Raw genomic sequence first — 12,951 nt, forward strand, 5'->3', positions numbered from 1 at the left:
ACCCACCTACCTGTGATCCGGTCAGCTAAAAAAACAAAAGTGGACCTGTCCACTTCTGTCTAGGCCAGGAGTCTCCAAACTTTTCAAGAAAAGGGCCAGTTTACTATCCTTCAGATTTTAGGGGGGCCAGACTGTGGCCAGTGGGGGTAGAAAATGTCCCAGGCCCAGCACCAGTGAGAATAAACATGGCCTCAATGTTGGTGGTCAGTATCAAGAGGTATAGTGCCCCATCATTTGTATAAGTGGGAGGAATAGTGTCCCAAGGGCTGGATAAAGGCTAGCAAAGGGCCACATCTGGCCCTTGGGTTTGGAGACCACTGGCTTAGGCCTTCTAGTCTACATACACCCAGCACCCATAGAGCAGAACCAAATCCAATCTACATAAACTGAGCGGACAAGGATGTGTCACCCACCCACTTTAATCAGCAGAGGATCAACAGATAGATTCCCTGCTGATGAAAACAGTCAGCCCCATGTGAAAGGGCCTAAGGGTAACTGTTGGGGGAATGTTATTGCTGTCTTTGTACCTTTTGAGGAAATTTGCTCTAAAGTGACAGTTGTTGCCAGGACAGGAAGCAATAGGTAATGCAAAGTTTTACAAGTGTCACCAGAAGAGGAGGCAAAGGAAATGTGTGCTTATGACAGCTGTCAAAGGTGTGATGTTCTCTAATGTTGGGAAAATCTCACAAATCAGGAAATAGACATTAAAAAAATGTGATGCTAATCATTCTTCACTCCATAAAAAAAAAGCTTTGGCTGAAGTTCTACTTTACAATTATTGAATAATAATAGCTAAATTCAATATTCTTATCATTTATTTTTTTATTACCTTGCCTTGCAGTTTTAAAATTCTCTCTTCCATAGAGCTACATTAAAACTGCTGTTCTCGGAAAAGCAGACGGAAGATAAGTCACATTTTAGTTCACTTTTTTGCTCTTCTATAATCTCTTTTACTGCATACTTCTTCAATATATTAGGTTATCAAAGTTTTTGGTGTGTTCATTTACACCCTGAATAGAGAGTGAGCTTCACAGAATCTGACATCTCACTGATCTTCACTGTAATGGTATTTCAGGAACTTACTAAAAGGCCTTGCGCACAGGATTGCTTGTGGCTTGTAAAGCGTTCTCCAAAGAAATGTACAAAACTGTTCAGCTGAAGACAGAAACCATCTTAGTAAATGTAGGTCAGAAGAAACACTGGAGCTCTATGTAAATGCTGGAATTATTTTTTTGAATCATAAACACAGTAAGAAATAACTGTGATTTAGAGTGGATTGTGGCTCACATATGAGAGCTATTCATAGAACAATGATTGAATCTCTGGCACAAATGGAGTGATATAGAAATACTTCAAAATGCTAAGAGACAAGTGCACATAGTGAAAAGCATAGAATATCAGTTGAACATACAGTAAAGTGTTCTACCTGTTTGATACATGCTGTTTATTGATCTAGAAGGTACAGCAACTTATGAATGCTTTCCTTCTGTCTTGCTGGAACATAACAATTACATATTAAACATAAAAATAGCTATCTTACATAACAAAGTATGAGTAAAGCACATTTCAAATTGAGTTGTGAATTGAAATTAAAAAAAAATTGAAAAAATAAAAATTGAAATTAAAAAAATAGGAATCGTCTTCCAATTCCCACAGTCCCTAATAGAAGAAAGAGTGTAACCTTTCACAGAACAGATATATCACAAGGGATTTTTATTAAGTAGGCTTTGCATGTTACTCTAATGTAGCCATGGCCTGTCACAATGCATAGCTAAATCATTCACCATATGACACTTGATACCCTTATTGTGTCTCATAGGCCACAGTTCTTCCAATCTTCCAATCTCTTTTCCCAATGCCATGGAAGGTGCAGGGTTTTTATATCACCAGTAGTAGTGTTGGGCTCACGCAAGTAATCTAAGCAGCATCTTTATTAGAAACCACTTCAAGGTAGCCATAGGGTTGATATATATATATATATATTATAGTATATATATATATTATATATAGTATATATATATATTATAGTCAATATGTTTAGGTTCCAGTTCCACTGCCTTGTGTACACATTTTTTGTATTGCTAAAGTCACAAGCAGCTCTCCAGGATGTCAGGAGGTGTCATCAATATTAAATTGGCTTGTTAGGAACATGGAGCTCATCAAATACCAGAATATCTGTTTATCTGTGGTTTTAAATGTCAAGATGCAAGTTCTCAAATGCAAATATTTTTAAGAATTTTGCAAAAAATTGATTCAGATGTTGAACAGCTGAATTCATCCCCATCTGATAACAACAAACTCACAACTGAATCAGAATTTGGACCTTAAAAAAACCCATTACACCTGACAGTGTTTTCATAGTGATGGTGTGGCGAAACTGAAGCAAAAATGTCCAAGCAGCTGCAATGAACCCCAAAGATTTTGAAATTTCCTTATATACTGTGTATATATATATATATATATATATATATATTACTAGATGATCCATTTCATCAATGTTACGTGAGATTTAGACAGCCATGGTAGGGGACCACTAAGACCCACTGGGATGCAAAATGTCCGTGAAGCAGAAAAGGCAGTATACTTACCTCTCCAGCAGACTTTGTATCCTAAGTTCACTCTATACCAGCCTTTGTCCCCGGCTGCATCCTGTGGTTCCGTCCTCTGACCCCTACTTCATTGCAGAATTTAACACTAGTGTAGGAGTCAGAGGATAGAACCATGTACCATGGCAGAGAACACCGGAATCAGATTTTCCAATAAGTATTAAATACTAAAGAGACTGGCAGAGGCTGAAGCACTGAAACAGAGGGAAGGTAGTAAATATGGGCTGTCAGAGAGTAAAGCATAATACTACTTTTGCAGGGCCTTTTCAGCAGCTTTTTTAACATGACAAGTTCACTGTAATTGTTACGAATCCGCCTGGTGGTGCCTCTGGCAGCCCACTAGACAGGAATACCCAGAGCGTGGAGTCTAAGTCCCGGTCTGCGTGTTCACCAGGGCCCCTGATGGTGGGGATGGACTTGAAGCAGACCAGGACCAGGTCACGACCTCCGAGCAATCCCACCCGTGGCAGAGGGAACCTCCGGGGATGGATACAGGTAGGAAAGCCAGATGTGAGGAGGCCGGCAGGCCCAGGCAGGATGGATGAATGGAAGGATGGATGGACGGATCGTGGTCAAACTAGCCAGTTGTCACCTAGGGGGGCAGCGAGGTACAGAAACGGCAGGTAAAGGATAGTCAGGTCACACGCAGGGTCAGTATAGGGAAGGTCAGTCCGCAGAGAGGTCAAAACAAGCCGGGGGTCAGGACAGGAGAAGGCAGCGTAGTCAGGGCAATCCGGGTCAAAATCAGGGGAAGGCAGCGTAGTCAGAGCAATCCGGGTCAACAATGGTACAGGCACAGGAACACAGGAACTCAGGTACAGGAAGAGACCTTGCGACAATCTGTGACAGTGCAGGGCATTTTTAAATACCGCGCCCTGCAGGGACTTTCGGCGCCTACTGCGCATGCGCGAGTCTCCCTCAGCCACGGCCGGCCGGGACCTAGTGCCCGTATCCCGGCGCGAGCTAACAAGACCGCGCATGCGTCGGGCGAGACGCCGCGGTGGACCCTGACAGTAATATTTTATGAGCTAATGAGATGAAGCAAGTACACAGCAATAGAAGTCAGATTCTAATCTGAATACTATTGCCTGTTGACTACTGTTAGAAAGACAGCCCAGTAACACAAAAGTCAGAAGGAGGTCAGCACTTGCAAGCTATGTATTTATCTTCTCATGGGGCTTCTTCTTATTTTTTAACTTTATGAAAGAATTAAAATACATCATGCTACTCCACTCTTTCACCCCCTCAGATCACTGTACTGCCAATGAGTTGGTAAATGGTTAAAGCAGAATTCCAGATATGGATGTCTTTAATTAGTTACATTGGTCCAGCTTGGACCAGTTTAAGTATGCATGTGTCATACTTGTGGAAATCACTGTAGATGACACCACTACTACCAGGGGAAGACTGACCATTTGAGCTCTCAGGCACTGCACGAGGGCCCGGGGTCAGTAGGGGGCCCCATAAAATGCCCCTGGTACCTTTTATAGGCTTTTTTGGGTGTGTTTTGAGTGTAGGCAAGGACACAGGGGCCCCATGATCCCCAATTCCCCCATGAGTTGTCAGTCCACCCCTGACTACTACAGTAATTGCTGCTAGCTTCCAGGTCCTGTGTTGAGTTGCTGGCCTGCTGCTTAATGAACAAGGTTGACTGCTCAGAATGGGTGCCAAAATGTTCTTTGGACAAGTTGGAGAGGGGAGTGATGACATCACAATGTTCACCTCGTCCAATCGAAGAAGGCTTTGCATTAATTGAGAAAATGTAAAGTGTTCTCTAAATGATACCCGTACTGAGCAAGGACACATGTACTGTACAAACTAGTTCCTTCTATATACCCTATAGTGAACTGTGGCACTATTCTATGTGTCATAAATATCCCAAACAGTCAACGCTTTATAAATATAAATATCCAATGATAATGAATAATGAAAATGAAAATCCACACAAAACAAATCACCCAGTACTATAATAGTGCAAAAATAAAGTCCCATTAATGTCCAATCCTTTCTTGAAGCAATTTTGACTTCAATCTTCTCCAATTTAAATTGCTCCACACCAAGTGCTTAGTGCCATCAAATCCCTATAGGGCACTCACCAAATTCATATACCTCACATTCTCATGTTCGGCATATAAAGCATGGTGTTTATATATTCCATTCCGATAGCAAGACCATCCCGATATGCTCAACGTCGATCAGTATTCATAAAGAGAAAATTGAAAACTCCAATAGTGTGATTTTGTTAAAACACCATTTATTATCTACTAGAATGCCATTTACAAACAACAAAACTGTAAAAGCTTTATGGATCAATTTCTGTATGGAACACCATAGCCAAGCTGACTATGTAGGCATCTCATCCAGCTCCTCACTAATTAGTCCTGGAACGTCACTTCTGGTCCAACATACTACGTCACTTCCGGTTGCCATACAGCCATGTCCTGACGTGTTTCATCATTCTGAGTTTGTCCAAGGATCTCCTGGCTGATCCCACTCCCCTAGCTGATCTGCACTCCCACTGTTCTTTAAAGTGATTCTAAAGGCTGAAGGTGTTTTACCTCCATGCACTGTATGCATGAAGTTTAAAAGCCTTCTGTGTGCAGCTCCCCCAGTCCCCCAATACTTACTTGAGCCCAATCTAGATCAAGCAATGTGCAGTAGAGCAGTAGCTCCCCCAGGTCCCAAAATCCTCAATGGCACAGAGTCAATGGCTGCTGCTGTTGTCGATCACAGCCAGTGAGGATGGAGCAGGGGCAGGGCTGAGCCATGCTCTGTGTGTCAATGGACACACAGAACAGGGCTCAAGAGTGAACATGCATAAGTGCCTCCATAGTCGCTTGCTATAGGGGGCATGTAGCACAGGGGAGGAGCCAGGAGCATTGGCAGGGGACCTGAGAAACCATTGCACAGAGCAGTTAAGTATAACATGTTGTTTATTTTTTTTTAAATGTTTACCTTTAGTATCACTTTAAAATAAGTGTTCCTGGGCACACTTACATCATCCAGACCACAGCGATCTCTGCTTCTGTGCTCAGTGATCTATGGAAGTTCTGTGCCTGGGCATGGTTTGTTCTCAGACTGAAGCGAACCTTTCTGGACCACAAGTTAGCCATGCCCAGAACTACCTCTACTAAGCGGTTCTAGGCATTGTACAAGTAACCTTTCCTCAGCATGGTTTGGAGCACTCACTACACAAATGATCCTGCCCAAGGGGTGAACTCCACACACTCAGTACTAGGGTTCCATATGGTTTACATAATAGGATGGAAGTCAGCCAATTTTTGAAGTGAAATCTTGTTGTTTTGCAGATGTTGGTTTTTAGACATCATCATTGTTTTCATTGCTATATTTATAAATAGGAGTGATTACACAACATTTGCTAGTAAATATTTATCTTGAGAGGGGGGCATGCTCTTTTGCCATACAAAGTTTTTGCGTTCAGTTTGTATTCATTTTCCATTTGATATTAATTAACCTAATTGTATTAAATAAGTCAATACTGCTCCCACATTTGTTTGGATGAACTGTGCCAATATATATATATATATATATATATATATTTCATGTTTGATTTTATTTTTGTATGCTATGAGGAAGGCTTTCACTGAAACGCTTTAGTTTCTGTAGATCCTGTGTTGATATTTTGTAGCCAATAAAAATATATTGAGAAGCATCTGCGTTGCTGGCTAATTTCCAGCTTTCAGCGCTGTCACACTTAGAATGACAATTGCGCGGTCATGCAACACTGTACTCATATGAAATTTTTATAATTTTTTGGAGACAGATAGAGCTTTCTTGGCATTTAATCACCTCTGGGTGTTTATTTTTTGCTAAATAAACCAAAAACAACTGAAAATTGTTTTCTTCATTTTTGTTATAAAATTTTGTAAATACGTGATTTTTCTTCTTAACTGATGTGCGCTAATGAGGCTGCAGTGATGGGCACTGATAGGCAGCACTGATAGGCACTGAAAGGCAGCACTCGTAAATGGTAATTATAGGCAGCAATGATAAGTGGCACTGATAGGCGGCACTGATAGGAGGCACTGACTGGCACTGTTAGGTGGCACTGAAAGGCAGCTCAGATGGACACTGATATGTGGCATTGATGTGCACTGGTAGGTACTGATTTGTGGCATTGATGTGGCACTGATGGGCACTGACAGCTGGCATTGATGGACACTGACAGGTGGCACTGCTCGGGCTACACTGATCATCAGTGCCCTGATGATCAGTGTACATGTCCCCTCTGAGGGATGCCGATTACCAGCTCTCCTCCCTTAACAAGCTATCAGCATGACAGCTCGTGAGGAGAGAAATACCAATAACCGGCATTTCCCTATTTACATGCGATGAGCTGTGATTGGACACAGCTGATCACATGAGGGAGCCGACATCTTCGGCTCTTTCCGTTGATCGTGATCCACTGTGTCTGAGGGACACAGCGCACCACCAATCGCAACGCTGCGTGCCCCTGGAGCCGTGCATGCGCGGTTAAAGTGAGAGGTTGTCATATGACGTCCTCCCAGAATGAGAGAACTGCCTTGCGCCCATCATTACCTTATATGGCAGCAGGGGGTGGTTAAAGACTACAAGGGGTGAACTATGCCTGAGCGTGATTAAAACTGCCAGTGTGAATGCACGCTTAATCTCATGCTACTGAGAGATTTAGCTACTTGGCAGCAATCATATAAATTTTAGCCCATTTAAATCAATGCCCTGCTAGAGGGATAGTTGTCAACAAGTGGTGAAATCTAGCCAGATATTAAAATTGCCTCTGTGCATATTTAACTTGTAAGTCTATGGGCAGGTGCAGGGTGGTGTGGCAGATGTAATTACGGAGATAACCAGATAACCAAAAACTTGTATTAAGAAACCGGCACAACTTTACAAATGGCCCAGCTGGAGAGCACCACACTGGGTAACACTCTCAGTTCTGTTCAAGTTGAGAACACAGCAGGTTCTGATGCACCAGCAGCGTCTGTCTTTAAGGGCAGAACGTAGCCTGGCCAGGCTTGTGTGGTCCCAATGGGGAGGATTCCAATGCAGGAAGGTATGTCTCTAACCTGTTCCTACTTGTTTGGAACCTCTCCCTAAAGCTAATAACTTTCCCCGACAGATGGATGCTCTTTCACTGCACTATCCACACCAAAACCTGGGAGCATGGACCTAAAAAAGCTACATGCAACGCAGCCAACCAGAACACTTCCTCGGGAGACAAGGAAATCATAGAGAAATCACGTTTCTCCTGGCTTCCTCTCCTGCAGTACCACTCCGGTCAAGCACCACCTGCAGTGTTGAAAGAAGACTGCATCTGTCTACAAATCTTTGAAGAGAACTGAAATAATGCAGAAGAACTGGGGCATGGAGGACGGAGGCTGAGCACCACTATATTATAGCATACTTGTATGGGATAAGGTATTTTAGAGAGAGAATTTTATTAGCAAGGCATGCTCTTGAGGTTTTCCTCTGAGTTCTTTTGGTTTTTGAGTATTTTTTCCTAAAATACTTAGTAACTATTGTTGGCAGTCTTGTTCCATGAGTGACAGTGTCTCGGGGCATTCCATAACATAGCGGAACAAATTAGGACTAGTAAGAAATGTAGACCTGCATTTGTGACACATTCCTGCCTTCCTCCTGAATGCGGTCACCATGGTAATGAACCTCTACTACAATGAACACCTCATCATACAACTGATACATGATTAACAATCCTTCTGTAGTGTTGGCGAAGGTGGCTTTAATTAATACTCCAATATCTTCTGCTGCATATCCTTTTCCCTGACACAAGTAAAGTAATCCTGTGTAGGAGTATTTTTGTGAGTAGATTTTTTAATGCTTATGCAGTAGTAACAACGGTTGTCATGCTGTCATCTTTGTTGCTATGGAATTTTTTTTGAAATGCGTGTTTCAGTTGAACATGATCTGCCAGCTTAGCTCTCACATATATTTGATGAAGATGTTTATTTTGAGACTGACATCATTTAAAAGGCAGGCGTGGCTACCTCTAGCAGCTCCAGGTGAGTCGAGACAAGAGATAGCAGCTTACCTGGAGTGGATTTGTATGTGATAAGGTAAGCAGAGCTTGCAGTCACCAGCTTCTATTGAGATGCAGGAATTCCGTGGGATAGAGTGTGTTACGTATTTGTATGATATAGCCAGTACATGCTTCACATCTTTCTATGAAATTAGATCCTTAGTAACATAGAGTTCTGGCGCTTTAGAAACACCTGCTGTTTAATGATATTTTTTAGTAAACATTGTAAATCATAGGGGATTTAAAAGGGAAAATTAGCTAATCATGCTACATTGTATGTAATCACTGAGGCAGCATTTATCCGTTACAAGGAAATCTATAGGACTCTTTGTTACAAATGTTAGTAGATAGAAGCCTGAGTGGAAGGCAAACTTTGAACAGTCAGAATATGACTGTAGCTAGCTTCACCTATTAGGAATGGAGTTTTTAAAGTGGGGGTTTTAAAGTGTAAGATTCAAAATGCATTAGGGTTTATATACTAAAGGCAAATAGGCCATTCACTTTTCAAGGGAAGATGCACTTTGCAAGGAAACTTGCCCCAGAGCTTAGTGAATATGTTGAAGTTTTGCTTTGCAAAGAAAACTCAAGTGTGTACAAGGAAAATATAAAAACAGCATTTTTGATTCCACATGATTGGCTGATGGAAGTCAGCAAAGAAAATTCTCTTGCAAAGTGCAACTTCCCTTACATAATTACATAGTCTGGCTGAAAAAAGACAAAAGTCCATCCAGTTCAAACATAAAAAAAAAAAAAAAGTTATAAACCTATACCCACAGTTGATCCAGAGGAAGGTAAAAAAAAACCCCAGCAAAGCATGATCCAATTTGCTCCTGCAAACAGCAGTCTGTTTGCCTTTAGTTAATCAATCTCACTAACTTGGTTTTAAAGGTGTAAGATGTTATAGTTCTTTTGATGTGGACTTCACCAGCTAGGTTGTCTCTGTTTGGTCATCTGATTAAATCACAAAAACATACTCACGATTCCAGAGATCCAGTTTTTTGTACGGATCCAACCAGGGTTTTTTTCTCAGAAAATAGGTGGAGGAACTTAACCACGATCCCCCCAAAACCCACACATTTCAAACCACATGAAAATGGGTGTGGTCAAATTTCACTAATAGTGGGAGGGTCTTAAAGGGGCATTAAATGTCCGGCATACAGAGTGCAGAGTTTGGAGGGGTTACACACAGAGTGCAAAGTTCAGGGGTGCACTATGTACATAGTGCAGAGTTCAGGGATGCTCTACACAGAGTTCAGCCCTCTTCCACAGCTGCTTACCTCTGTATCCTCATCCACATTTCCCTTTCACCGCTTTTCATCTCTGACCTCTGCATGCAACTCCCCTCCACTGCCCCCCCCCCCCCCATTGAATGTTCCACCGTCGTCCACATGTCTTACTTTTGTTGCTTTATTAAGCTGAAGCACCCAACTGGCTCTAGTACCTTCCTGCACACTGTAGGTGGCTCTTCCTCTCTCACTTGTAGGGACATCATTCAGTGTGGGTGTCAGCATCTGCAATGCACCCCAGGCACCTGCATCTCCTTTGTCCCCATCCTGCACTCAGTGGGAGCCACTCAGGAGATCAGATCTGTCAGAGCATTTGGGGGCAAGCTGTCACTTGTAAACACAGAAGTTGAACTTCTGTGTTTACAAGTGATAGTGGTGAGCAGGGAGCAGGGGGCCTGAGCCAGAGGTGGTGGAATGGAGTTCCACCAAGTTCCAGCTAAAAAAAAGCCCTGAATCCAACGTACCACTGTTGCATGACAAGTCCTTTGCTCCCATCTTCTCCTTTTGAGGTCTCTTCTGGGGTCCTTGTAGTTATCTCCTGATGATGGATATGCACCATGTCTTATAATCAGGGGGAAAGCAGGAGGAAGAGATAGTTAACCCCTGATGATGTGGCACATGCACAGTAGATTAACCACAGACTCCTGGGATGCAGGAGGCTGAGGGCAACAGAATCATCATCCTTGCCTAGATGAGAATCCAGAAAGTTAACAACCAGTGATCAAGAGCAAAGAATGGCCTTGTGTGTGGTACAAGTCACCATAGTTGTAACTCGCACAGGTTTGTGAATTCCACACTGAAGGCACTGAGGCACATGCTCCTACAGTCTTGGAAATATCAGATATTTTCTCTGGCTTCGAGTCCAGTATATGCTGCTGGGGAAGACTGAATTAAATCAAACCAATTGTTTTGCCATGAATGTGCAATGTACAAGTTTACTTTAGGCCTAAACCTTAAACTAAACTCCACATTCTTGACCTTAACATAGCCCCTCAACTAATATAGCAGTGCTAGATCTTAAATGTCAGCACTGACAATTCTCGATCCATTTTAGGGAAGTGTTTGGAGTTCTATTTTTCCTGCTCTTTCCTTAAATGGGTCTTCCTTCTTTGCTCTCTCAGGAGATGCTAGTGGACCTTGCCCTCTGGGTTTATTACAGCCCATGTATGTATGTATTGTGCAGTGTAGTTGAAAATAGAATTTATTCTTTCTGGTTATTGTATTTCTGTATAATCTCCATGGAAGCACACTCTATCTGTTCTTATCTACCTATATGTTCTTAGAATTCTGTTTTCTTTCTCTGTAAAATACTGAGGAATGAGAGGAAGAGGTGGACAAGGTAATTTTCCTTTCTGGCCCTTGCAAGTAGGTAGGTCACCTCGCTAAGCTGAGTTGTCATGGAGATTATGCAGACAAATAGCTACTGAGAAGAGTTATTCATGTTTTATATAATTTGGATTTTGCTTTACTATTTTTTTCAAATAAAGGGTCAGTCAAGCAGTAACCTTTTTAGCTTTTGATAGATGATGAGTTAAACCACTTGAAATTATTTTTTTTATACCTTTATACCCTATGCTTAATTAGTTGGCTCTGCAAAGCTGCTGTGGCCATTGTGAGGGGTTTCCGCGCTGCCTGTTTGATTTTTTAATTGAATCTGTATTATGGAAGATACCAAGGAAGCTGGGACACAAAATGGTCAACAGGAGCACCAACAACTCCCAAGTGGAAAGGAAATATGGCAGATAGTTTTCACCACTGAAATACCTAAGACATATGATATTTAAAAAATTTTCTACCAGGCAGATAAGTCAGCAGGTTATAGTCAAGTTAATCAATGTTCATTGTATACAGACACTGATAAATCTGGCCTGGGCAACTAGGCATTGATTTTTTTTATAAATGTTATTTGTATCGGCCTGATGTAGTTGTAACTACAGGAAGATAGACACAAGAACCCCTTGTGTGTACAGTGACAGCAATGCCTGTTTGTGCAGTGTTCCATGCAAATGAGTATAATTACTGAGATAAATGTATCTAATTCTGCAAAATTGATCATGTAATATCTTAAAAGCAGGAAAACCTATCAAATTTGAGGATTAAAGTATAAAATGTCAGTTGGGAATAGAGAAGTTAAATAAACATGAAACACTAGAAGTTATAATAATCTAAGTGAGCATATTTTAAAACTGTACCATTTAACAGAGCAAATTGCCAAGCTAGTGGAAGGTAATTTGTTGCATAAGCAAATTCTCTTTTTCATATATTGTATAAGAATATTTGATTTACATATAATAATTATTTTTTCAGTCAATAACTGTTAATTTTTTTTATCAAGCACTGCTAATAGCAGGAATTTGCAGCGTATTCACTCTCAGCTCTCCAGTGAATTGGCTCTAATCAGCACAGAGCATGAACAGTGTGGGAGGGCCATATCTATGAGGAATTAACATAGCCATATCAATTCATAAACACTTATGAATTAAACATGGGCCTGTATATGTTGCAATGTAATTAGTTTAGATGTTATGGTAAATGTTTCAAATTTAAAGGATGGTTTAAAAAGTTTGCGTTCTATTTCATTAGCTTTATTAATAAATAAATATATATATATATATATATATATATATATATATATATATATATATATACAGTGTATGTGTATATATATATATATATATGTGTGTGTAAAATGCAGCGCTATACAATATTACTGAATAAAGTGACAATAGTGATATATTCAAAGTGCAGGTGTTAAAATAGCGCTAAAGTGAATAATATTGCATGGGTGTCCTGCAGCGAGTGAGTAATATTTGCAGATAAATATAAATATAAAGTGACAATGGTGAACAGTCCAATATAAAATAAATGGATGAGATCATTCGGATGAATCTCAAAACTTCCCAGAAATCTCTGTGATGAACGGGTAAAAAGTGACTCCGTGCTAGATTAATGCTATATGAATGCACTCACCAGAAGCGCATATTAAATGTGCATAGAAATATATCCAACTCCTCCACAGGTA

The 12,951-nt window shown here is 41.0% G+C and overlaps 1 protein-coding gene across 4 annotated transcripts in view; it reads left to right on the forward strand.

Annotated features, from left to right (window-relative positions):
• DLGAP1 (DLG associated protein 1) overlaps nucleotides 1–12,951 on the forward strand; it is a 774,858-nt gene that overhangs the window by 182,589 nt on the left and 579,318 nt on the right. The window contains exon 1 of one of the 4 annotated variants that reach the window (XM_089678106.1): nucleotides 8,592–8,680. The exons of the other annotated variants lie outside the window; for them this stretch is intronic. The gene's annotated coding sequence lies outside the window, so the exon portion shown is untranslated. Of the gene's footprint in view, nucleotides 1–8,591; nucleotides 8,681–12,951 lie in introns of those variants that run through there. 4 annotated transcript variants of the gene reach the window in all.

This window comes from Staurois parvus, unplaced genomic scaffold (assembly GCF_062004578.1).
Source record: "Staurois parvus isolate SC_StPar_1 unplaced genomic scaffold, SC_StPar_1.0 ptg000015l, whole genome shotgun sequence".
In the NCBI taxonomy this organism is placed as follows: Eukaryota; Metazoa; Chordata; class Amphibia; order Anura; family Ranidae; genus Staurois; species Staurois parvus.